Source organism: Ambystoma mexicanum, chromosome 11 (genome assembly GCF_040938575.1).
Source record: "Ambystoma mexicanum isolate Mex_15411 chromosome 11, UKY_AmexF1_1, whole genome shotgun sequence".
Classification (NCBI taxonomy): domain Eukaryota; kingdom Metazoa; phylum Chordata; class Amphibia; order Caudata; family Ambystomatidae; genus Ambystoma; species Ambystoma mexicanum.
In genome coordinates, this window is record NC_090934.1 from 501,742,468 (window position 1) to 501,767,860 (window position 25,393).

The 25,393-nt window shown below is 43.3% G+C and overlaps 1 protein-coding gene across 7 annotated transcripts in view; it reads left to right on the forward strand.

Annotated features, from left to right (window-relative positions):
• LRRC4C (leucine rich repeat containing 4C) overlaps positions 1-25,393 on the forward strand; it is a 463,498-nt gene that overhangs the window by 11,246 nt on the left and 426,859 nt on the right. Inside the window, exon 1 of one of the 7 annotated variants that reach the window (XM_069623341.1) lies at positions 6,938-7,002. The exons of the other annotated variants lie outside the window; for them this stretch is intronic. The gene's annotated coding sequence lies outside the window, so the exon portion shown is untranslated. Of the gene's footprint in view, positions 1-6,937; positions 7,003-25,393 lie in introns of those variants that run through there. 7 annotated transcript variants of the gene reach the window in all.

Genomic DNA, 25,393 nt, shown 5'->3' on the forward strand with positions numbered 1-25,393 from the left:
CTGGGCTTGCATATAGGCATTAGATAGGAATATGCCCATGTACACATTTTCCAGCTGTTACCATTTTATGTCCAGGTAGTAAGTAACGTTATGGCAGTGCCTGGCAAACAGTGCTGGAAATAGAAACATTTACTCTGGGAACCTTTTCCTCGTGAGGAGGCGATGGTAGAGAGAGGAGAGGGTATGGAAAAGTGACCTGGCCATAAAAGCGAGGAGCATTTTGGGAATTTAAGAAATCCCACAAATTTAAATGTGGAAATTGTCTGAGATAGTGATTCAGCAAGAAACCCATTTGAGCAAGTAATGGAAGCTGGATTCTTCTTTTATTTGGTCACAATACTCACCCTGATTAAAACATTTCTATTAATTGCAAAACATACATACCAATTTGGACACCTTCTGAAGACTATGTGAAGCATGTCGTGCGCAGGGAGAGGTTGGGGGAGGCATTTTAGTGTTTCGCCCTGGGCACCAAATGGACCAGAAACTGCCCTGGCCACCAAGACCGCGGGCACCGAGCAGCTTTTGCAGTTCAGCTGAGGGGCCATAGAATGCATGCACATTGCACATGGATGCCGTCCTTCATCTCCCCCCGGAGTGTGGCCAAAGGACGTTGACGCGGAGTGAACTTGGCTGGAGGCTGCAGCATGTGCTAGACCTTCGTTTCCCAAGACCTTTCGCCCCATTCCTTCCAGATCCCACATAAGGGAAGGTGAATAGGAGAAGAGGGACATGAATGTGTCATGGGAGGATAGCTTAGGGGCAACATGCTTGCCTTGGTAGCGAGACGACACACAGGTTCGATCCCCCGGGTCTGCGCTTAGAAATCTCTGGGTATTAAGCGGGTTATAAATAACATATCATATCATGGACTTCAAACTTGAGTCTCAACTCCTTGCATCCAAGTGCTCATGATTTCAGAGCCCTTTTACCCCCACCCGCCCCCGCGTAACACAAGTCGAACCCCGGAGTCCAACACTCCCTTCGGAAATGTACTTGTCACGCCGCGGTCACAGGGTTCAAGTCTGGCAGTGTCAACGCCGCTATCCATCCTCACAGAGGGGGACACACAGAGAAGCATTGAGCTGGATGACACTGGCCGTCTTGCACGTTCTGTGTGCACTTGTAATTGGTTACTGCTTAGAAACGACCTCTGCTAATTTGAAGCAACATCCAATGGCCTCAGGGTCTCTGTGTAAAGGAACGGCTACCATCCCACGTCGGGAGCAAAGTGACATGAAGATATGGTCACATGGAAGCTGTCTCGTGCTAATGCCATTGCTGCACCCAAGTATCGCGGTTCTTTAATAATAAGACGTGTTCCGGGAAAATAGGAGCATGTGTGCATCCAGAGGTCGCAGTAAAGATGCTATACACGAGGATGAAAGAGCACACATTTCGTCAAGCGTTTTTCGGAAAAGACCATGTTTCGTTATGAAACAAATGGTTCAAGAGAATGGAATTTTGCTTTTTTTTTAGGTGTTGGCAATCATGACCTCATTAGGTGGTACAACAAATGGGCGTACGGTGTCAGCCAGACGATAGATACCTTCTGTGTCAAAGTGGCCTGCATCCTGCTTCTGAATGTTGACATGGACCTTGATTGGGTGCACCTGATGGTTGCACTGGTTGGCCCACCTCCCACCTTCATGTACAGGAACAGAAGGCACCAGACGCAAGTGATCATTCAGAGCTGGTTCTATTAGTATAACAGTTGAGGCTAGTAAGGTCACCTACAAAATGGTGTTTTGATTCGCATAGGTGTTATAAAATGGCTGTTCCTTTGCTTTGCACCTTACTAAAGGCCAAGTTATACATATGGTCGGTAGCACCCACTGTAGTGCCTTTCAAAATCAGGCCTTGTTTGACCAAACAATCAGTGCTTTCCGTGGGATAAGACATCAAGCTGTGCCCTAACGAGTAGCAAAACAATATGTGGGAGTGCAGCCTAAGGGCCTAATTCACGGAACACTTAACCGGGCCTGCTGACCACGCTGTACCAGGCCTCATTCACAGAGCGGTGCCAAGTATATTTTTGCAGAGCAAAGTCACGTTGCTCCGCAAAAATACACTTTGCTTCGCTCTGTGAATTAGGCCCAGTTCAACTTGTGTTTTGGCAGTGCAAAGTCACTTTTCACTGCACTAAAAGTTCCATGAATTAGGCCCTAAGATTCACAAATAGTTAAGAAATCTTCCAATGATGCGCGGCCTGTGCACATGTATGCGTGCCACAACAAGGCCGGTCGCATTTGCAAACCCGGCATGACAAGGAAGTACAATCTAATTTAAAAGGTGTCTAAGAAATCATTAATCAGCAGACACACATGACTGAAATAAAAATAGTCATGTATGAAAACCACATCCAATCAAAATAGGGCAATGCAGGCTCCAATCAATCAGTTAATTTGTGGGCAATTCATAATTGTATGCATTAATTATAATGACACGTCTTCAATACAATATGATGCAAAAATCAATTCATGTAATCTCAGTTTTATTTCCCGTCATAGTATTACAAAAATGAAATGATTCCAATGCTCTGCAGCTGACGATGCGATGGTGACACCTTCTGTGTCAAAGTGGCCTGCATCCTGCTTCTGAATGTTGACATGGACCTTGATTGGGTGCACCTGATGGTTGCACTGGTTGGCCCACCTCCCACCTTCATGTACAGGAACAGAAGGCACCAGACGCAAGTGATCATTCAGAGCTGGTTCTATTAGTATAACAGTTGAGACTAGTAAGGTCACGTACAAAATGGTGTTTTGATTCGCATAGGTGTCATAAAATGGCTGTTCCTTTGCTTTGCACCTTACTAAAGGCCAAGTAATACATATGGTCGGTAGCACCCACTGTAGTGCCTTTCAAAATCAGGCCTTGTTTGACCAAACAATCAGTGCTTTCCGTGGGATAAGAAATCAAGCTGTGCCCTAACGAGTAGCAAAACAATATGTGGGAGTGCAGCCTAAGGGCCTAATTCACGGAACACTTAACCGGGCCTGCTGACCACGCTGTACCAGGCCTCATTCATAGAGCGGTGCCAAGTATATTTTTGCAGAGCAAAGTCACGTTGCTCTGCAAAAATACACTTTGCTTCGCTCTGTGAATTAGGCCAGTTCAACTTGTGTTTTGGCAGTGCAAAGTCACTTTTCACTGCACTAAAAGTTCCATGAATTAGGCCCTAAGATTCACAAATAGTTAAGAAATCTTCCAATGATGCGCGGCCTGTGCACATGTATGCGTGCCACAACAAGGCCGGTCGCATTTGCAAACCCGGCATGACAAGGAAGTACAATCTAATTTAAAAGGTGTCTAAGAAATCATTAATCAGCAGACACACATGACTGAAATAAAAATAGTCATGTATGAAAACCACATCCAATCAAAATAGGGCAATGCAGGCTCCAATCAATCAGTTAATTTGTGGGCAATTCATAATTGTATGCAATAATTATAATGACACGTCTTCAATACAATATGATGCAAAAATCAATTCATGTAATCTCAGTTTTATTTCCCGTCATAGTATTACAAAAATTAAATGATTCCAATGCTCTGCAACTGACGATGCGATGGTGCCAGGAGTGATAGTGGCATCTACTAGAGAAGAGCAATGTTGTGCTTAGTCATCGTTTCATTCCATTTTCGTACAGGCAGCAAATCAGGTTGGGGAGCCTCGACAGAGCCCGTGCTCAGGGGCCATGTTGGGGCACTACCGTGACTGAGGCCAGTTAGGTCGGTCCCGCTAACATCACAGCCAAAATAGACGGATCTAATGAGCACTGCTTCATGCACCTGCCGAATCAACCACAGAAAGGCTGCTCCAAACCCATCCGTGATCTGCATGAACTTAACCTCTTTTTCAGGCATCATTTTTGAGTAACCAGTCTTTTTACAGTGTCTTGAGTGAGCTTGAATGTCGTTGCGGTACACAGCTCCCAGAGTAAGAGGAACATATCTACTGTGTGCTGTCAAATAAAGCATGTAAGGATGCTGTGCTCCCTTCCACTACTCTAGCTCTCAAGCTGCAGCATCCGCCCTGTCGCCAAGCAACAAGCAGAATCTGGATGTTAGGGAAAAGTTCAAGGGTAAACCGTTCTTTCTCTCCGCTAGTACCTTCTTGCTCTAACTCAGAATCGTGGTAGTGTCTCTTTTAACATGGCTTTCTCAGAAAAAGAAGCCTTGCTCAATCAATAGCATACATGATTGTTCCAGTTTGTGTCTAATTGCATGCAGTGTCATGTTCTTGACAGGTTTTGTAAGAAATAAAGATTAAAGGGCTATCACGAGGGATCTGGGGTACGAGATTCAGTTACAGTTCTCTGGTTCCAAGTTATCCGGTTTTCGGTTCCAAGGCCTCAGGGCCTGCCTGATTCATACAAATTCAGAAATTTGGTGTATTTCTGTCTGCAATTAATTAGCATGTGCCACACAAGACCTTGCTTGGCTGTGCGTGCCAATGAATTGACTTTGGTAGTCCGCCATATTTAAAGAGTACTACAGTCCTGCAAGAAGTGTTGGGAAGCATTTGTTTCAATGGTATTTTATAGAGGATGGACTTTGAACCATTCATCCTTGCACCCATCCTTGGGCGATCGGGAGCATTCCTACGCTGTAAACTGTGTATTTGATTGCAGCTAGCGCTGGCCCCTTTCCTCTAATAGTTGGAAGTCACGTGCAGTAGACTCACGCTGTCACACATCACCCGATCGCTCTCTCATCCTAATGGTTGGTATCAACAATAACAGTAGGTCTAATTCTAGCCACCAAGTGGCCCTACGCATGTGATTTCCCATTCTTCTTCTTAATCACTAACTAATAATCCTAAAGTTTACATTTTTCCATGGATAAAGCAATTCCTACATTTGAAATAAAAACCCAGAGAGCGACGTCATTTGACATCATGCTTATACCCATGCAAGACTCCGCCCACTTGCTCTGCTCACATGTAATCTAAACACTACCTTGATGTGTGGATGCGGCCTATGAGATTGATAGGGACATTAGATATGGGCAGGATTATTGGCAGTACTGTGTCACTGACCACACCGCCATGTCATTGGTCACTAGTGATCTGTTTGTAGCCAATCACATGGAGGCGTAGGCGGAGTTGCTGCGACTGCCAAAACCCTCTCCACGCTCTTTTTTTAGAGACCCGGAGAAGAGCGTAAAAAACCCAAGTCCACAAACCTCTGCATTTGTGCCCATAAATCGTGTGCACTCGTGTATCCGTGCAGCTTTTGTGCCAAAAATACCTAAAATGTGTATTTATCGCTCTAGGATCTCACTCACTCACTCACTCACTCACTCACTCACTCACTCACTCACACGTCACTATACCCAGGTATCAATCAGTTTATCCTTTGTTGCACTATGCCCCCTTTCAAACACTATTTTCCTGACTTCCCGAAACACCCTTTTCTCTCGCAGACCCAACTGGGACATATAGCCAGAGGAATACAGGGAAAAAACTGAACGATTGCATCTCACTGTTCTTGGGTTGCAGTCAACAACGAATTTCTGGGCTCCAGACATTGCAGAATAAAACCGCACAGGCAGTGGTTCATGTTCAATTTTTCTCACACAATCCCACTTTTACCGAAATTTCATTGGCTACCTGCACGAGCCAGATTTGCCTATACAGTCTCCAACTTGACCCATAAATGCTTGTTTAGCATCAAACTCTCATACCTAAAAAATCCATACCTCTTCTTATATTCCAAAAAGGAGTTTCAGATATCCTAGAATGCATCATTTAAACATCCCAGAGCTCCCGTAGAACTGAGCGGTAGGAAACACATCCCCAGTCCAGGCTCCTCAGATTTGGAGTAACCGCCCTTCAGATTTGCGGCGTCCTTGCTCGCCTCCTTTTCTCCATATACATTGACAAGGTCATCGGAGCACTTTGTGCAAATTCTCTGGACCAGCCAAGACTGGGCGAGGAATTGTTCCCAGGACTATTCGATGCGGATGACACATTGCTTCATTCCACCCCACCAATGGGATTAAGGGTGACCTTGAATACTTTTCTGGATAAATGCAGAATAGCATTTTGAAGTCAATATTGGGAAATCCAAGGCTTTGGTGTTTAGACCTAGATCCAACAAGCCCTCCAAATTCACAATTAGCATTAATAATTGCATCTTGGAACAGGTAAAGTTTTAAGATTACCTAGGCATACGATTTTTGGAGATTGGTCTTTCGTCGGCCCAAATTGATAAGGCTTGCCTTAGTCTTAAGAAACATAGTAGGACATTTTGAATTTCTTCAAGTCCCCTGGGAGAAAGGCAGCATCACAGGCACTTACATTGCACATGCACCCTACTGCACTATCCCCCTATACTCGCTATACTGACCGGGACTGCGGTCCCCAAGGGCGTTCAACCTACTAGCGCTTTAAGGTCATACCAATGATATATAGAGCACTATACAAATGCCAAATAACATAATATAACATAACATAAAAAACATGTGCTGCCTCCCTTCATGGAGCTGCAATTTGGGGAATTATGTATCTCGTGAGGCTTAGCTCTATTGAACATTTTTTTATGAAGAAAATGCTTGCGCTTCCGCGCAGTTGAGTGAACGCATCGCTCCATATGGAGTTGGCCTTTGTCCAATCGCCCTAGATGTCAGTTTCAGACCAGTTTTCAATTGGTTGAGGGTTTGTTGTACACCGTCTCTAATTTAGTATAGAGAAGCACTTAGTCATGCAGTGGGCTTGGAAGGAGGGAACGTGTTGCCATGGTTTTGTCATGTGCAATCTATTCTGTGTGTACCGGGCTATGATTCATTGTGGATAAACCCATACACTATCAACAAAACACACTTGGCGAAAGTAAAAAAAAGATGGTCATGGGCTGCCGTATGAGGATATTGATTGATGCATGTATTTCACCTCATACAGGCTCCGAATATCTAGCGTCCAAGACCAAACTAGGGTTGGAAATATGCCCGGATAAGGCCAGAAAGAACCCCATACCTCAGGCACGTTTCTTAAAGGTGAGATTCAACGTCTTAAATTTTGCTACTTTTACCAGCTGATGGGGGAAAGGGGAATAGTCATTCGTGCCTAGTTTGTGGATATATGTGGGAAACATCAGTCCATTTTTTGCTTTTGTGCAATGGATACAAGACATTGAGAGCTACGTATTTAAAACCCTTGTTCATTTTTATGAACACGAGTAATATCAACGAAGCTATGTTATTGATTAGGCAGTCATTTGAAATGAATGTGGGCCTCCCTGTTGTTAAGTGCACCCCCCGTGCGTGCTTTTTACGGATAATCGGCCTTATCTGCCTAAACGCTACCGAATTGTATTCTTAACTTTTAGACAGTAAGTCCATTTTAGTATGGTTGATGCTGTTTAATGATCATTTTTAAACATGATTGTAATGTGTTATATTGTACAGATTCTAAGTGAAGTTTAGACTTGTAATCTATTGCTTTGATGGTATTTTATTGCTGAAATACGCCTGTTTTGATGACGATAAAACACAAATAAAAACGTATCATTTTTGCCTAAATTTTAACATCTAAATCTTCCTCGTTTACACGTCTTCCGGCTCTGCATGGGCACGCTTTTATTCTGGTTCCCAAAGCATCATAATATCCCCTGGCGCCATATATAACTTTGCAGATGGAAATTGCATACAATAAATCATCTTCTCTGAAAATGCTTCAGTGTGGGCTTTAGCATCATTCCCCAGTAAATACTGTCATCATTGTTGTATAATTTTTAATTCAGGCCGCGTTCTAGGGCCTTGTTGAGAATCAACTTAGCAAGCGCTTGGAAGCTTCTTTCATGTGGCGCTTTAAAACATTATGTAAAACGTAGAGTTTGGCTGGAGCCTGTAGTATTGTCACAGCATTATTCTTGTGCTTCGATGACTCTCACTCCAGACGCTCTTTAGTATGAAGCTGGGCTTCCGGCTATCATCTATCAGTTAACGGAGACGTCGCCTTCCCCTCCGTGGATGTCTTTCTTTGCTAATGCAATAGTCTTTCTAATTAGATAAGGCTGTGGATGGGAGCTGAGCGTTCCATGCTAACTTGTTGTTAGGATACAGAGCATATTACAACCTTTTGTGTAGTAGTGATATGTTAATTGGGTAGCTGCAGGCGAGCGGACCATCAACGTCTGTGACAATTACAAACAGCACTGGAGTTACTGTGAGTGACTGCAGCCGGGAGAAATAGAGGTGGGGGAGTTAGCGTGAACTGCAGGAGCGTGGAGGACGGACTTCTCGAAGGGGGACAGTGCGCCAAGAATAATGGGTCTCATTCTGAGTCAGCCGGTTCAGTGAAAAAGTGCCGGTATTCATGGATGCAGGCACTTTACCAGACCAGCCGGCTATGGGTTTGGCGATCAGGCACTTGGGTTACCTCCAACTAAAATCCTGAGGTAAGGTGGCACTCTACTGGCACCAGCGCTGCCGGTGCCAGCAATGATGGGAAATCCGGGAATCCATGAATGGGGACTTACACTGTCACTCCGGCACCCGTAATCTGGTGGCAATGCCGCTGGACCAGGTGCTGGAAACGGTATCAATATTTACCAGTATCCTGATGGCTCTACTGCCAGGATACTGGCAGGGTCAGAATGAGGCCTAGTGTGCATTCCTGCTTTTGTTATAGTGCCCAATATTCACCAAAGAAGAAGATGGCGAGGATACAGTAAATGGAAAGAATTTACTGGGGGAACACTCTCCTCCTGGGGGTGGAAGGAGGGGAGTGAGGGGTGTGACCCCAGTCAAGGTGACGCAGCACAGTAGCTCTTCATAGAATCCAAGCCTGTCTATTTGCATAAGAGAAAAGAGAATTATGGCAACATAACATCTCTGATAGGGATTCATCCAGAAATCGTTTTGAGCAAGTAAAGCAAGTTGGACTCTGCTCTTTTCATTGTTCACAATACTCACCATAACCGCAAAACAAATCTGCAAATTTCAAGACATATATATCAATTTTGGACAGCTGCTAAAGAATATGTGAGGCTTTGGCCGTTTCTGCATTCAGTCTCCCGCGCCCAGCCTTCTGGGCTCCAAGAGCTCGGCTTGAGAACATATCTGGGAGTTTCATGGGCTAGCCTCTGGAAAGACAATCTTTGCAGGAACTTCACTCCATTTTGTTTATGCCCATTTCCAACACTACCCTGCCCACAACCCCAGGATTTCCAGTGCTCCCAGCCCCTATTCCGATTTAGCAGAAATGCTGGTTCAAAGGTTGTGATTCAGTCAATGGACCAGGCCCAAAAAACGGTACTTTTCTTACATTTAATCTTTTACAGTAAGTACACCCTCCAGCCCAAAATAGCATGACGTGCATCTCTGTGCACGTGACAATTGAAGCAAGGTAATACGAGGTCAGATGGCTCTGTCAAGGAAACAACTAGCAGGACTCTTACACAGGCGTTAGCAAAACTGCTATGTGCGTTTTTGTAACAGGTGTTTCAGACCTCATCAAGAAATTGCATCCCCCCCTTAACCAGGAACAAATAAATACACACGTCTGTAAAAAAAAAAATAAAAAAAAAACTTCACGCAGCTTTGTTTAAAGGCAATTCTGGAGACAGTGATGAAAACTGCATCAGCTGGGAAAAGCATCAACCACAGCGGGGTAAATAATCACCAGGTGCAAATGGATCAAAAAAGACACCATGAAAAGGGACATGGGGGGGCGGCAAATAAGTACATAGTGGACAAGTTGAAGACCAACAAGAAACATTGAAATGAAGCGTGAGCAACTGTGAAAAAAATTCTTAAGGGCTAGGAATTGAAAGAGGGACTGGGCAATGGAAAGGTGAGGACAAATATTTAAAACTCCAGGAAGATGGAAGCAAACCTTGATAGACAGAAAATAGAATCAGAGGTGAAATTAGATACTCCACAGCATGCATGATCAATTCAGTGCTGGAATTGGGACGGATTTCTTGAGATTCTGAATCTGGGACAAAGTGGGTCTCATCACGAGTGTGGCGGTCTGGAAACAAGGGTGCCGGTAAGCTTACCGGCATGCTTGTTTCCGGGCTGCCACATTACAAGTCTGTCTGCAGGGGCTGTTGCGCCCGACAGGTCTGACCCTGCCAGGCGCAACGGCCCCGGAAGGCAGAGTTGTCACAGAAGCAGCTGCACCGCAAGCAACAGCGCTGGTGCTTCCATATCCCCATCCCCATGGAGTCCTATGGGACACCACGGGAATGTGGACTTACCAAATCCAATGCCTGACTTCCCTTGCCACAGGAACTTGTAATGTTCCGGTGCCACCGGGAAGTTAGGCGCCAGAAACAGTGTTTTGGGGTTAGCGGCAATCCACAGGTGGCACCAGCGGGTTACCAGTGACTTCGTAATGAGGCCTGTTGTCTCTCCAGAGATTCCTGAATTCATGGGAACTAAAAAAAAACCTTGCCTGAGCACCAGTTTAAAACTACACCTGCAGTGATCAGCTGTTGCCAGCACTCTAAGAATGCACTCTCCAGCTGTGACAGATCTGTTCCAGTTTTTGTTTTGTTTTGTTTAATCATGTAAACATCTTTCAAGTTAGACTGCTGTAGAGTTTGCAGTTCTTGGGTGATGGGGTGGCTATAATCTGTGGCATGATCCTTAACTGATATGATTAGTGGGTGATTAGAAAAGGGAAAGGTGGTCAAAGCTGAACACTATGGGGAACAGTAGATGCAAGAAAGTCACCCTACAGCACATATTTGCATTTCCTTTCGCAGTCATTCTTTTTTAATAGTACAGTTGCAAAACTATTAATTTTGTGTTCATAGATGTAGTACAGATTCTATTATGCTTACTATAAAAATGTACATATTGTTTGTTTGGTGTATTATGTGATTTGTGCATGTCACTTGCTATCCATGACTCCACCTCTAGCCAATTCCATCACTTTGGCCACTCACTCCTCCTGATGGAATACCCAGTGTTTCGTTTTTTTCTCACTTTCCAGTACTCTTGAGCGTAAAATGAAAGAGTACATGATTGATAGAAGAGGTCATTAATGACTTTGAAATACACCTGAAGGAACGTTGAACGTCACTAAAAGGACTGTTGAAGTTACCCATAGAAAGGCAGAACCTGAGGGGGGCAATGATATAGAGAAGAGTTTAATTGGCATGAAATCGTAGGGAAAGAGAAAGTGGATTGCTAGCAGGACATGCAGACCTGTGAAAGAGACCACTTGTGACAGTGAAACACACATCTTCCAGCTGAAAAATGGAACTTGAAATTCTGTAAAATGCTTATTTAGATAAAAGGGGGTGTTGGCCTATCTGGAAGTTCAGAGATTTGGCTGTATTTTTCGGTAAAAGCCTGCGTTCTGAGCAGCGTGAATACTTCAGGCTTTCAATATCCATTATCCCTGCTCCTCCCCTTTGTGCCTCACCCATTAGCACCCTCACGTAGATCACACGCGTTTTCTACGGGTGTGTTTAAAAAAAAAAAAATCTTAGCTTGTGACCTGATGACCCTTTTCTCTTCCCAGTCTGCTTTCCATGTTGATGATACGTTTTCTTTCTTTTTTTTTTTTTAATTGAAACACACCATTAGCAACTACAGGGTTGCCAAAAGGGATATAACCCACAAGTGCAATCCGACCACAGCTGGTAATGGCACACAGCCCACGTTAAAGGCTGGCATAAGTCTTCTGTCCCCACATGCTAAATGTTCTCTTTTGTCTTTACTTGTTTTAAACAGAATATTCTACTTCTCCTGGCTAAAGTATTCAAATATAAATAATTCCCCACTCCTCGGGCCTTTGCCATGTGTAAATATCCCTTGGAACAGCTTAAAGGTACTCATTTTTCTCGTGCCTCTTAACTTGGACTGAGGGCAGTTTCCACCTGGTTATGGGTTTCAAAATGTGCCATTATTGCTTTGAAAAGTAAATCCTGTGGTACCTGCAAGAGAGTCATGCTGATAATGTTGTCTAGACACTGAAACAAGAGGGATTGCGAAAAGAAGACAATGGGCCTCATCACGAAGTTGGTGGTAGGCGGGTTGCCACTGAACCTCTAACACCGAATCCACCGCCTGACTTCCCAGTGCCACCAGGACATTAGGAGTCCCAGAGGAGCGGGAAGTCAGGCAGCAGATTTGGTAACTCCTCATTCCCGTCGAGCCTCCATTGGAGTGGGGAGACAGAAGCACTGGCACCGTTGATTACAGTGCCGGTGCTTCCGTGACAACTTTGCCTACCGGGGCCCATGCACCTGGCAGGGTCAGACCTGCAGGACGCAACGGCTCCAGCAGCTAGACTCATAGTGTGGCGGTCTGGAAACAAAGGTGCTGGTAAACTTATCGCCACCCTTTTATTCCGGACCGCCACACTCATAATGAGGGCCAATATAGTTAACAAGAACATGAGGGACACAGGCAACTGTTAAAGGGAAAATCAGATAAAAGACATAGAGCATAAGGGTAAGAGAAATAAGAAATGAAGGATAGCTTATAAAACATAGGAATAGCAACGGGAAGCACTAAGGGCAGGGAGATAGAATATGGAAAACTCAAACTAGAACACAGGTCTCAGCAATGTCGCTAGAAATACGGAACTATATATCCTGAGTTCTTTTGAATTTGACCATGAAGGGTGGGCAAATTAAGCAAAGGAATTGCAAAGTGGAGCAAGAAGGATGGGGAAATAGAACAGGAGGACAACGCAAAGATGATGCATGCCGGGAGGATAGCTCAGCGGCAGCGTGCGCGTCTTGGAAGCAAGACGACACGAAGCAACAACAGGTTCGAAACCCGGGTCCGCGCTTAGAAACCTCTGGGTGTTTAAGCGCGTTATAAATACGTAACTAAGACAAAAAAAACACAATTATGCAACTAAGAAAAACAAACATTTCCTGTAACAGCGCCTCGATGGCTGTGTGAGCGATTTATAAATGTTAAATAAATAAAAAAAAAATGTATAATCAAAATCTAGGAATCACAACATGGAAGACAATTGTTTGTGAAGTAGTACGAGGGTTTAAAGAGAGAGTATGAAGTGTACAATGTATCTTGCGTGGCCTGGAACAGAGCAGAACAATACATGCACAGCCATTCAAACTGGTGAAATACTAAACGTTCTTCAGTGATGAAGGGTGGATGTGACTTAAATAGAAGTGGACAAGAAAAATATTTCAAATCAATTAGAGCTTACGGAGGAGTTGTAGCCTTCGTGAAGTGGTGAGGAACTACAAGAAATAAACCAATATGAGATGAATGAACCAAGCGAAAAAGGGAGAACCGCAAAGAAAAAAGGTGATTGGGTGAAAAGAAGTGGGAGAACACAAAATAATTGTGATGATGAGTTAATGGGAAAGGACGACACAGCTTAGGCGTGAATGAGTCAGAGCAATTAATAATAATAGTACTGCTGGATAAAAATGGATAAAAATGGAACTGGGATGAAGAGGCATGATGCACGGAGCTTGAGATGATGATTAGGACAATAGCTGACAGTAAAGAAGCACATAAAGGGCCCGATTCATGGAAAAGTGTGCAGAGATCACGCAAAGCTCGCGCACAGAGAACGCCTCTGCATAAGCCAGTGCATAGAAGTTATTCTGCACGCTCTGTGTATTCATGGAATTGTTCACACATAGTGACCGTACAAGCAAGTCGTGGCCGGAACGCCCCTCACACACCCATACGCAAAGTAAAAAGAGCCTGATACAGCTACCAGGCTTGCACCTCGCGGACACTGCGCAGGGTCCCCAGTAACTATTACCAGCACCCTGACGACATGCATACACATATAGATAACTCTGGTAAAAATCCAGGAAATCTGTGTGAAAACCCCCATAAATCATTCCTGCACCACGCTGCACTGCTTACGGGCACCCCAAACTTCTATCGGAACCCGACTGTTTGTAAGCACCCCTAAATCCACCATGAAAACTTAACTCTGCACAAGTGTCTGTATGATTGCCTTCGGGTGGTGGTTACATCAAGAACTTTTGCGTGGTCATTTCCCTGATGTGAGGTTGTGCGGTTAGATCCATGAATACGATTTTACGTGTGCAGTTGTGGCCATGCGAACGCCTCACACGGGCCGACTCTCGTAATGCCAACATTTTCCCTTATTCTTCCCCATTTTGCGAGTTCTACCCTGTACTACAGTCTATGCGTAGGCCGTGCCCATGCTCTGCGAGGTGTCTTGTGCAAGGCTCTCGGCCACTCGCATCGACATGACAAGCCTGCGCAAAGTCCCTGCAGTGCATGAAATAGTGCTGCACAATCGATTCCATGAACCGACAAACAGGGTTTTGCATGCGATTTGGCACGCAAAGTCCATATTTATCGTATAATGTATTCTGTGCCAAAAGTGTCAGTTACCTTTAAGCTCCTACACTGTACCATGTGCTCCCAGATATGAGGTGGTGTGTGCTGAAATATGGTGCAGGATGCATTTCGTTCACTGTGTGGATGCCATCCCAATGCTATGTCTAGAAGAGAAAGCCCCTTGAAAAGTAGGCAGGTGCTAAGGTAACGACTCACTCATCAATGTCAGGATTTTTGGTGTTCCAATGCATTGGGGTTATTATGAAATTGTGTTCTTTTAATTTGCAGTAGGGGATCCATACTCTTTGACCCAATTCAGGCATTATCTTTTTTGGAAAACTGTGTGTCTGTATTTTCAAAAGTTCAAATCCAAAATGTGGTCCCGCGTCGAAAGCAATGGTGGAAAAACTACGCCAGATTCAATGTACACAAAGCTTTGAAGCCTGTATTAACAGAGTGCGTTGAAAAGCCACACACTAGTGCAAAACCTGTGTCCTCTGTCTATTTTTAAAACACTTGTTATTTTTAGATTTTTAGAATAACACAATCTGAAAACTATGGACACATTCACTGTGAATGAGTTACTTTGTATGCTAAATATTGCCCTAAACATGACACTAATAACGTGTCATTAGGAGCCAAGGATCCGACTTTTAACATGCAAACACCAGGTAGAGAACCCTGCTAGGGCTGCGATACCCTCTCGTTATACGTTTTAAAATGGCACAAATTAAATTTTTGGAATTTCATCGAGTTTCCGAATTCTGACAAGGATCCGAAGGGGGCTGTGGAAGCCTACAAATCACTGATAAACAACACATATACTGCAAGTTGGAAGTACGGATAACAGGGTTTTTGGAGTACACACACAATGTTGACCTGCACAGCATGGCATTTTCTGGAGTTAGTTCAGTCCTCCAAAGGATGAATCTGGATATTGTGAATGTCTACGGGTCTTACTTATGAAAAGGAATCCTTGAGCCAGATCACAGAAACTTTGCACCGGTGCAAGTGCAAAGTATGCACGGTATTAGCACTTGGGAAAAGTATGCCCTATTTTTAAAAACACTGGGACACCTTAAAAAACCATTGCACCTCAACAACTGCATTTTGGCATATTAAAAGCACCAGGGCTAAAATTGCCCCATTGCTAAAAATATACATGTTTGATGCTTTTTTGCATCAGGTCAAACTTTGCACTGGTGCAAACATGTTGTGAAAATCCATCTTTTTTTCACTAGGGCAATTTGTGCCCTGGTGCTTTTTAATATACCAAACTGCACTTGTTACAAGTAGACAGAAAGGATCAGAGATTACTTTCACCACAGCCTATCAGTGCACAGGCCCTACCATTTTGGGTACACCACTGATCTATCTTGATTCTTCAAACCATTTTCAGGTCGGACATTCTTACAACACCCAGCCCAATCTTCTGGCAGAGCCATGCAATCACTGTATTCTTCAAAGCATCCCTGGGTTAATTCCGCATTGAGGTCTCCACATTGTTGATAACATACTTTCTATAATCCATGACAGTCCTTTTCAAAAAGTCATCAGCAGGAGGGGGCTTGAAGGTTTTACCAATGCATAGAGTTCTGGGGAGACAGGGTTTACAATGAATAATATTCTGGTGAGAATTTAATGTGGGGGCATGGACAAACTCTCGCTCCTGAGTCGAGAGAGCTAATGAAGATGGTTGATCTTGCTTTCCGGCTAAGACAAAAGCCAGAACTTGCAAATTGGACAACAATGTACGCTGATCCGTGGACTTAGGTTCCAAGCACTGTTTTGTGTTCATCGACTCGGTAGTTGTTTGACAGAAGTTATCCTTAGTGTCATTGAAAATATTCCCCTTCTTATCCTCTGGAAACTTTATTCTGATCTCTTTATACAGGAGTTGGGACATTTACACACTTTTAACAAATTTATTTTGTTTTCAACTGATTTAACTATGCAACTATACAATGAAATATACCTCTTTAAAAAAAACATACCATTACAATCTAAAAATGCCAAACAGTTGATGAATAGGCATTAGTGGAGAGCCCTCAACACTGAACAAAGCAACGTTAAAAATCCAGAAACAAAAAAATATAAAAAAAACATAATCAAACGATTGAAAATAATATTTCTACTTTTAACAATGTAAAGTAAGATGAGACAAGACAGATGCATCAGGGACAAGGTAAATTGAGCTCATTACAACGTACATGCTGACTAAAAGAATTGGTTAAAACATGATGTCAAACTAAGGGCCCCACGTATTCATGGAATTCACTGTGCAAAGGAACGGTATTCGCAAGTCATGCCCGGAACGTCCCCAACAGGCCCACACGCAAAGCATAAACAGCCAGAACAGCTACCTTTGTGCGGTCCCCTGGATGCGTATACATGCACCCTTCCAACAGTGCGTGGTGTTCCCGGCAAGCAGCCCTGCATCTCAGGGACCCTGCGCAAGGTCCCCTGTAACTGTTGCCAGCACCCTGACAACATGCGTATGAAAAATCTTAACTCTGTAATTACTCGGGAAATCTGCGTGCTACCCCCCATTAACCATTCCTTCATCCTGTTAAACTGTGTACGCACCCCGATAAGTCAGATTGGTACCCTGGTTGTGTACATGCCACCCCTATAACTGACATGCAAAACCACCTCTGCTCTGCAATTCCTACGCACAAGTGTTTTTACGTCTGCCTTCAGGTGGCATAGAGATGGAGTGATTTGCGTGGCCATTACTATGCCAAGAGGCTACACGGGTGGTTCCATAAATATGTGTAGTTTGGCGCAATTGTGGGCATGCGAGGGATTGCCTGTGAGCCGTAACGCCCACTTTTTTGTATGCTCTTCCCCATTTTCTGTGTTCCGCTCTCTACTCCGCCCTCTCCGCAGGCCTCGCCCACATTCTGCGTGGTGTGTCACACAATGCGCTCAATGGCTCACAGAGACGTGCCGAGCCTGCACAAACTCCACACAAATCCTGGAAAAGTACCACACATTTGATTCCAATAATCAATGAAGGTGGATTTGTGCGCAGTTTGGCGTGCAAGTACGCTATTTTCCTTGCAAATAATTCCATCAACCGGGCCCTAAGAGTAACTACAAGAATAACATAAAAATCACCCATATTTGGTATGAAAAGTTTGCTTGAATGTTTCATGTTATGCTTAGCCTTCCAAAGCAACCACATGTGTCATTCCAGACAACATAGGCTCATCGTGAAGATTCAAGTCGCATTACCAGAGCTTTTAAATATGTCCTCTGACAACATGACTCCATTAATTAATCATTGCCTTTGCAATGCAAGCATCAAGACCTTTTGCTTAAATGTATTGATGGGTACTCTTTTCTTGGAGAGAAAAAAATCAACCAGGCAACTTATTCACATGTTTCTTTAATCTCTCTGTATAATGCCTTGATCATGTGCGAGAAATGCACATCCACAACGTAACTTCTCAAGTATTTGTTGTTTTATCCTCAGTGAAGCTTCAACACCCCGTTCCCTATGCGATGCATTCTTAGCTGGATACTTTGCTGCAGACAATTGTTAAGTTCTAGACAGTTAACATTGCCTTTACCCAAATCGCATCCTTGATGTGCAAGTCCTGTTCTTTCTTCCAGTATGCCTTATTGTTTTAGGCCTAGCTTCAATTTCTTTTTCCTAACATTTTGAAATTCTTCTTTCTGCAAGGAAATATTTAGTGATTTTAATGACACTGAAAATATTTAAGAATCAATTTAAGAATATGTTAAGTTTTTTTACTTTGGATTCAATGATTGAGTCGGGGGATAGCTAATGGGCAAAACAGGAAGCAGGGCAACACGTTTTTTTTGGAAGCAAGACAACAAAGAGCAAAAAAGTTTTGAATCCTGGTCCAAGATGAATTACTTGCTCAAGATCAAGACTGAGAAGTTTGTGACTAAAAAGTGGTTTGAGTTTGCCTTTTGGCAAAAACCTATTCTTTCATTGCATTTTTGTACCACAGCAAAGTTAGCCCGAGCACTGATGCAGAATGGTTTTAGTACTAGGGAAAACTTTTCACAAGTGCAAAAATCCCTTGAACGTCTATGAACCTGACTCACAGAAGTGTTTTTTTTTATTTTTTTTTAATAAGAAAATCCCATTGAAAAATGTTTTGTGAATTAGGCACTGTGATGTTTTTACATTAGGGCAGTTTTTGCAGTAATGCTAATACCATGCAGTATGCACTTGCATTGGTGCAAAGGTTTTCTGAGATGGCCCCAATGTTTTTTGCGCTAGTGCAAACCTCTTAGTAATAATATGGTGCACAATTACACTTGCATTGGTGCACCATTTCTATAATCTGGCCCCATATGTTCTCCCAGGACACATACATCTCACAGTCAACCCAGAGATATTTGGTGCTCTCTAAAATTATATACAAGTGTTTAATTTTTATCTTGTCTGCAAGAGAGTACTATGCACCAACCTTTACTCTGGGGACCTGATTCAAAAAAGCACATTATAATAGCACAATCCCGTTGGAAAACGCTCTGTGAATCAGGCCCTTGCTCGACTTGTTTTGCCAGTCTGCAGTCCAAATTGGAAGGGGCATTTACAGATCATGGCATAACAAGAGAGACCAATACTTGTTGGGGAAATCATAGCACAGAGCGACTCCTGCAAAGGTCAACACACAAATCAGCCCCAAAGACATACATATGTGGGGGCTTTGCAAAACCACTTTGCTCTGTTTTGCGGCCATTTTGTGAGAAAACACACGATTTCACAGTCCTGGCCGAAAGCTAGCTGTCAAGGCGAAACAATTGTGCTAATATCAATTCCATTATTCTTTTGACTAGCATATTTTTTAATGTATATTCAGATGAGAGATGCTGCCTGCTATGCGGCGCACTGCCAAGGACGGGTGCTGTGCACTAATGAGATACGAATTTATTTACTTCTGTAGAAGAACGGCAGGGTGGGGCCAGGCGAGTCCTTGCTGCTCTGAGCCTTTCCATGGCAGGCTCGCGAAAAACGGCGCGCATCCTTTAAGTGCTGAACTTTCCCAGAATGCCATTTTTCAAGTTAACAGTCTGGATCAAAACTGAGGCAGCTGCAAGGTCCTCGAGGCTCCCTCCTGACGTGCGTGGGTGACATTGACTCAAGAGCAGCAGATGCCTTCAGGGGAATACAAATAAGTGGGCTCTGTTGTCATAGGACCGGGAATAGCGACGTGGGAATCTGCAGCAAAGCAGCTTCTAATTCCGAGAGATCTTTCTGCGCTGGTTCCAGAAACAGCTTGAGTCTCTGTGCTGAGATTTTCATCTTTTTTTTAATTCATCTTTTTTTAAAAAAAAATTGCGGCTAAAACGTGTTCCTTGCTGCCACAGAACTCGCAATGTCGGTTGCGCGTAGATACAAAGAGATACGTGCCTAGAAGTGAAATCGAATTTTCCAGAAAACGAAGAAGAGAATAGAGTTCATCACGCATTTTCTGTTTTGAAATCCCTGTTTGCAGACCTCTCTTTCTGTGCACCTTTGCCCCACAACAGCCTTGCGACACATCTCATGATTTCTGAAAAGCAATGAAGAATCGACTCCTCAAAAAGCATTTGCTGCGACACTGATCTCCATATGTTGGTCGAACTCTCCTAATCATGACAATCCCCTACCCCATGCCCACTTTGCATTGGTGTACTCTCATTCTTCTATTGCACGGTGCTGCATTGCTTCTCGAAAGGTCTTCAGTGTATAGAATAGGACATTTCATTAACGCATAAGTACATATCATGGGGTCACTTGGCAGTTCTAGGACTGGCAGCTATTTCATCTGGTCAAAAACTGAATCTGTTTTACCCACCAATCCTCAAACTTGGCTGTCCCACGACCCCCCCACTCCCCGAACAAAAAATATCCTCATTTTTGAAATGTTGGCAAATATTCTGTAGAGCCAGAAATCACAATTGTGCTCAGACCCATGTGTGGGGAATGCTCCTGCTTCTATAGGTTGTTTTTGCCATGTTTAGCTTCGGTTCAAGCACCACTTAAATTAGCAATACTTAATCCATGTCCCAGTGGAATACCTTCTGGGTCAGCCTTTAAGTAAGAGCAGTGATATGCAAATAGAGGCATATGATATGCAAATGAACTAGAGAATATGTAAATGTGTCTTGCAGAATGCAAATCGTCTCACAAGTATGCAAATCTCAAAGCTCCAAAAAAAGAAAGAACATAGGTAATAGAAGTTGTGGACATAGTAGAGAAAAAGCTAAGAGAAGACCTCGAGCTTCACGAATGCCGTCTCTTATCCGAGTCAATGCCCACTTTCAAGACCTCGGGACTTGCTTTTTTTTAGGCTTATCTCAATGTTGCAAAGCGGCATCCTGTGCCTCCTACGGCATACCCGGACGCTTGCCTATCAACTATGGTCAACAAAGCTCCTTATTTTGTGTTTGCACGCTGTTCCTTTCCACATCTGAGAGTCACATAAGTGACACATCACACTGTGCTAGCGCAGTAGTAGGATTTATGGACACAGGGAGAGCATACAGTACAGGCTTTAAGGAGTTTAGATGTCTCTTTTTTAAGAAGTCACATTCCCGCTTACATGGTTACCACACACGGTTAAACATAAAGCATAGCACAGGCAGCAGCACTGTGTGCATTCCCTACACAATGAATAGCCATACATAGGGCCTGATTTACAAATACATTAAGAATGGGAAATCCCAGTTGTAAAACGCTTTGTAAATCAGGCCCAAACTAGCATCTCAAGTAGCATCCCCAGCTTCTCTCACATTCAAACACACACAGAGCTATAGACACATCCTCTCTCTCTCTCTCTCTCTCTCTCTCTCTCTCTCTCTCTCTCTCTCTCTCTCTCTCTCTCTCTCTCTCTCTCTCTCTCTCTCTCTTCTCTCTCTCTCTCTCTGTCTGGATGGTCTTCCTTCAGAGACGTTGTGTGGGCAGGGCAAACATACTTGTTCGGGGTTCCCTTTTCATACTCCCTAAGGAATGTTTATAGGAACTAGCAACACATGGTTCTGTTGTAAACACATTGGTCCAGTGACACTGACCCAAAACGTTATTTGATTTGAAGAACAAAATGCACATTTAAATGACAATTCTATTGTAATGATGTGATGAATGGTTGGTTATGTCTGTTGCTGGTTCATGGTGCAAATCCAACTGCATTTTACCATATTACCATGTAAGATTGATGGCCACTACTTTTGTAATGTCTCTGAGGTGTTGTGGGCAGCCAGAAGGGAGGTCCCGAGCAACTGAATAGAAACTCTGGACCCTACATGTGTGTCATGCAAAGTAGCACCTGCTGTAGCTACATAACATGGGATAAAAGCTGGAGAAAGATAATTTTACATGGATGTAAACAAACAAATGAAACCAACTGTGATGTTTCCAAAGTGACAAAGGATTTCCACAGTTAGTGGTTGTTCTGGTGGGCAACGCATTGTAACAATAACCACCTCAAAATCGTTCTTCCTCCCACCTTAACTGACAAAAAATCTCGTCACACAGCTGCGGCACTGAAACAACACTATTTACACAATGGAAATAAGGCACCACAAGCCAAGTCTCCAGACTAAATTCCCCTAAACACCTCACTAACACCAACCAATCTCTCCACGCCCCTTAAACTCTCCTCTGGCAGACACGACAGACAACCACACAAGTAATTTACATTAGCAACAAAAATCGCAAATAAACCACTGCACCAATAAAACTCACCACGATACTCAAATGTACACACCATTCAGAGACCTATATCTTCAAATCCGCACACAGTGACACTGTAATAAAGCAAACTTACCATGCTTCCAATACTCCTGTTATAGTCCTCTACCCAAACACTTGCAGATCCTGAAGCTCCAAGAAACTGTGAAAATAAAAAAAAGATCTGCTATTGAAGACCCAACAGCTTGACTGAGCATACCAAAAAGTTTTGCAATCCTTCGCCTGTGGGACAATATTCTAGATAGCCCAAGCAACTTGAGTGATAGGCAGCGACAAGGAGGGAAGTTGATGTTTGTTCTGCTGCTTTCAGTCCACTATATTCGAATCACGGGCGCTCAGACTGTCTGGTGAGATATAGCTGCCAGTCAAATCAGGTGATATGGAACTGATGGAGGGCCTGTGCAATGGTAATGGTTTATTGAGTGGCCACCCTCAGCACAGGGAGTTCTTTCCCTGCCCAATCTAGGTGTCACGCAATAAACAGTTTAATGTTAATTATTATTTCAGCCCTATTTCAGCCTCATATCATGCCCCTTGAAACTATCCCCCTGAGCTACCAGTGAGCCAAGAACCAGGCCGGTGTACAGGAAATATATATATATATATATATATATATATATATATATATATATATATTTCTTAATTTAGGTAATACAAATCACACAGAACTACACACACCACTTTCTTTGTGGCTTGATATGAATCTCTTTTTACACAAATAAATCACACAAATTAATTGAGAAAACTCAACTCACAGTACTTTATCTCAATTTCAATTCAAGAAATAATTAGCACTGGTCCGTGAACAAATTCAATTACAAACGTAGTGCTGTGCAATTTCTATTTTCCTATACGCTTAAAAGGCTAGTATTTTGTGTACAGATTTGGACAAATGCCTATGGCAAATATGATTTTACTCACACTTTTTCTTTAAAATAAACACTGGGTCAATCAGCAGTTTGTTTTTCAGACCCACTCTACTTTGGTCTGTGTGGGTGAAGTCAGACAGAAAAATTGGGATGATTTAAGAATTTGGTATTTCAGACCCCCTCTCCACTTACAGGCCTGTGTTTGGGATGCTAGACAGTAAAATGGGGATGGATGGGGAATCTTCAGATTTCAGACACCACCTCCACTTTAAGGCCTGTGTTGGGGAGGCTGGACAGCAACAATGGGGTGATTTGTGATTTGAGCATTTCAGGATTCAGACCCTCCTCCACTTAAATGCCTATGTTTGGGAAGCTAGCCAGAAAACATTGGGATGATTTGAGAATTTTGGATTTCAGACTCCCCTCCACTTTGAGGCCTGTGTTGGGGAAGCTGGATGGTAAACATTGTGATGACTTGAGAATTTCTGGTCTCAGACTCCCCTCCACTTAAAGGCCTGTGATGTGGAAGCTGTACCAAAGGATTACCCAATTAAATTACAGTATGTAGTTTTCAGTACACACTGGGAATGAGCTTTGTTAATTTCAAATTTTAACCAAATACACCCTCTGGTGTAGTGCCAAGTGGAATTCATATGTTTAGTTACTTAGGCTTAGGATCTACACAGTCCCCCCTGCCCCCACCCACTATAAAGGGAAAGGATTTAAGGCAAGCAGAATACCCCATGTTTTGGTCTCACAGGGTTCAATTCTACCTACATTTAAGACCTATGAATAAAGTCAGGAAAGCCATCTGCATGTCAGGACCCTCTGGGAGGACAGGGCAGGGTTCTGGTTGCTCCACTCTCAAGGATGGCCTCCAGCTCTACACCATAGGACCCAGTCAGCTTTAATGCCTTCCCAAAAATAGACAGCTCCACCCAGAGGCAATCTCTGCAAAGTCTCCTTTTGCTGTTTCCTGGCAGCTGTCAGATGGTAATTTTCACCAGCTCTACACAATGGTAAATTTCAGCAGCTCTGTCCCTTCCTCATAGTGCATCCACTTAATATAGCAGTGATGACACCATCAAGTTTACAATCTTGGGGAGTACCATGCAAGAGTTCTTGCAAATAGGATTGGTCAGTTACCCTTCTCCCTCCTCCCAATTTCAGCCCCTTTCTAAGGATTGTTTTATGAGTCTGGAGCAGACATATGGCAATTCCCATTTGTAAACCCCTTTGTTCTCATGTCACATGTTTGGTAAAAATTATTTATGTGGCAAAACATCACACTTTTACTGACACCTGCCATAACATATATATTTTCTGAATCAGCGAATCAGTGGTAATTTAATAAAACAACAGCTATGTCTGTGCCATGTTGCACAGACGTTTGGCAATTTTCCGCCCTTTTTACAAAAAGCATAACAGTTAGGAACAATTACCTAAGTCGCAGAAGGAGGAATTTTAAATCACCAAAATTGCCTTGAAATATCTACCAAATAAAACATACATGTATACAGTGTGATTTGTGGTGTCTGAGGAAAAGCCAAAATTACGAGAGTCCATTTAAACAAAGGGAATCTTCATATGTGCAAAGATGAGGTTCCCTGCCTCCAGGCCAATTGGCTCTCTGAGCCAGCCTGTTTGATTAGTCTCTTTTTTTTTCTGGTGCCCGGCAATGACCATTTGCAGTTGCTGGAAAATATTGCTACCCATTCCCACTGGACTCAATGGGAATGGGGAGGCCGGATGCATCGGCACCATTCGTGGATGGTGTCGTTGCATCCGACATGGTCTGCTCGTGGGTGCCAGTATGCCCACCAGGTTATACCTGGCGAGCATAAAGGCACCCGTGAGCAGACCTCGTAGTATGCTGGCCCAGTAACAACAGTACCAGCAAGCTTACTGGTACCGTTGTTACTGGACCTGCAAGCTTATAATGAGGTGCAGTGTGTTTTCAGTGTCCACTTTGCTTTTTCACTGAAAGTACAGGGCTGTTTCTTTCAGTCATTAATAAAATAGACTTTCAATTATCTGCTGTTAATTTTCCTTCAGTCAAGTGATTCTGAATTGTAACAGTGCACCACCTTTTGATGGCTGGCTGTTTCAGTCAAATTTATGGATTTATGTCTTAGTAATGATGTGCTTTTCTAATCTGGACTTGGATTACATTTTTGTTTTAGCCTTCTCTGGATTTCCCTTGCAGAAAGAGACCCACATCCTGCCTAAGAAGGCCTACAGGAACTTTCCATGGCAACCAAGCTGGCTATTATTTTCAAATGTTTTGCTGGTGTTTTGCATGTGAATCATAATTGACCTTACCTTTTGTTAACACACACCCCATATCTTTTCCCTGACATCTTTATTTTGGCAGGGGGACCTTTTTCTCATGCTTTGCATTAACGTGCAAACACACATGCAAAGCCATGTGTGTGTCAGTGTTTAAAAAACCTGTTTTTCATGTGAAAGGAGCCTTTGAAGTTCTTCTTCCTTTGTGAATTAAAAGGCTGCTTTTCCTTTGTTAATGACAGGG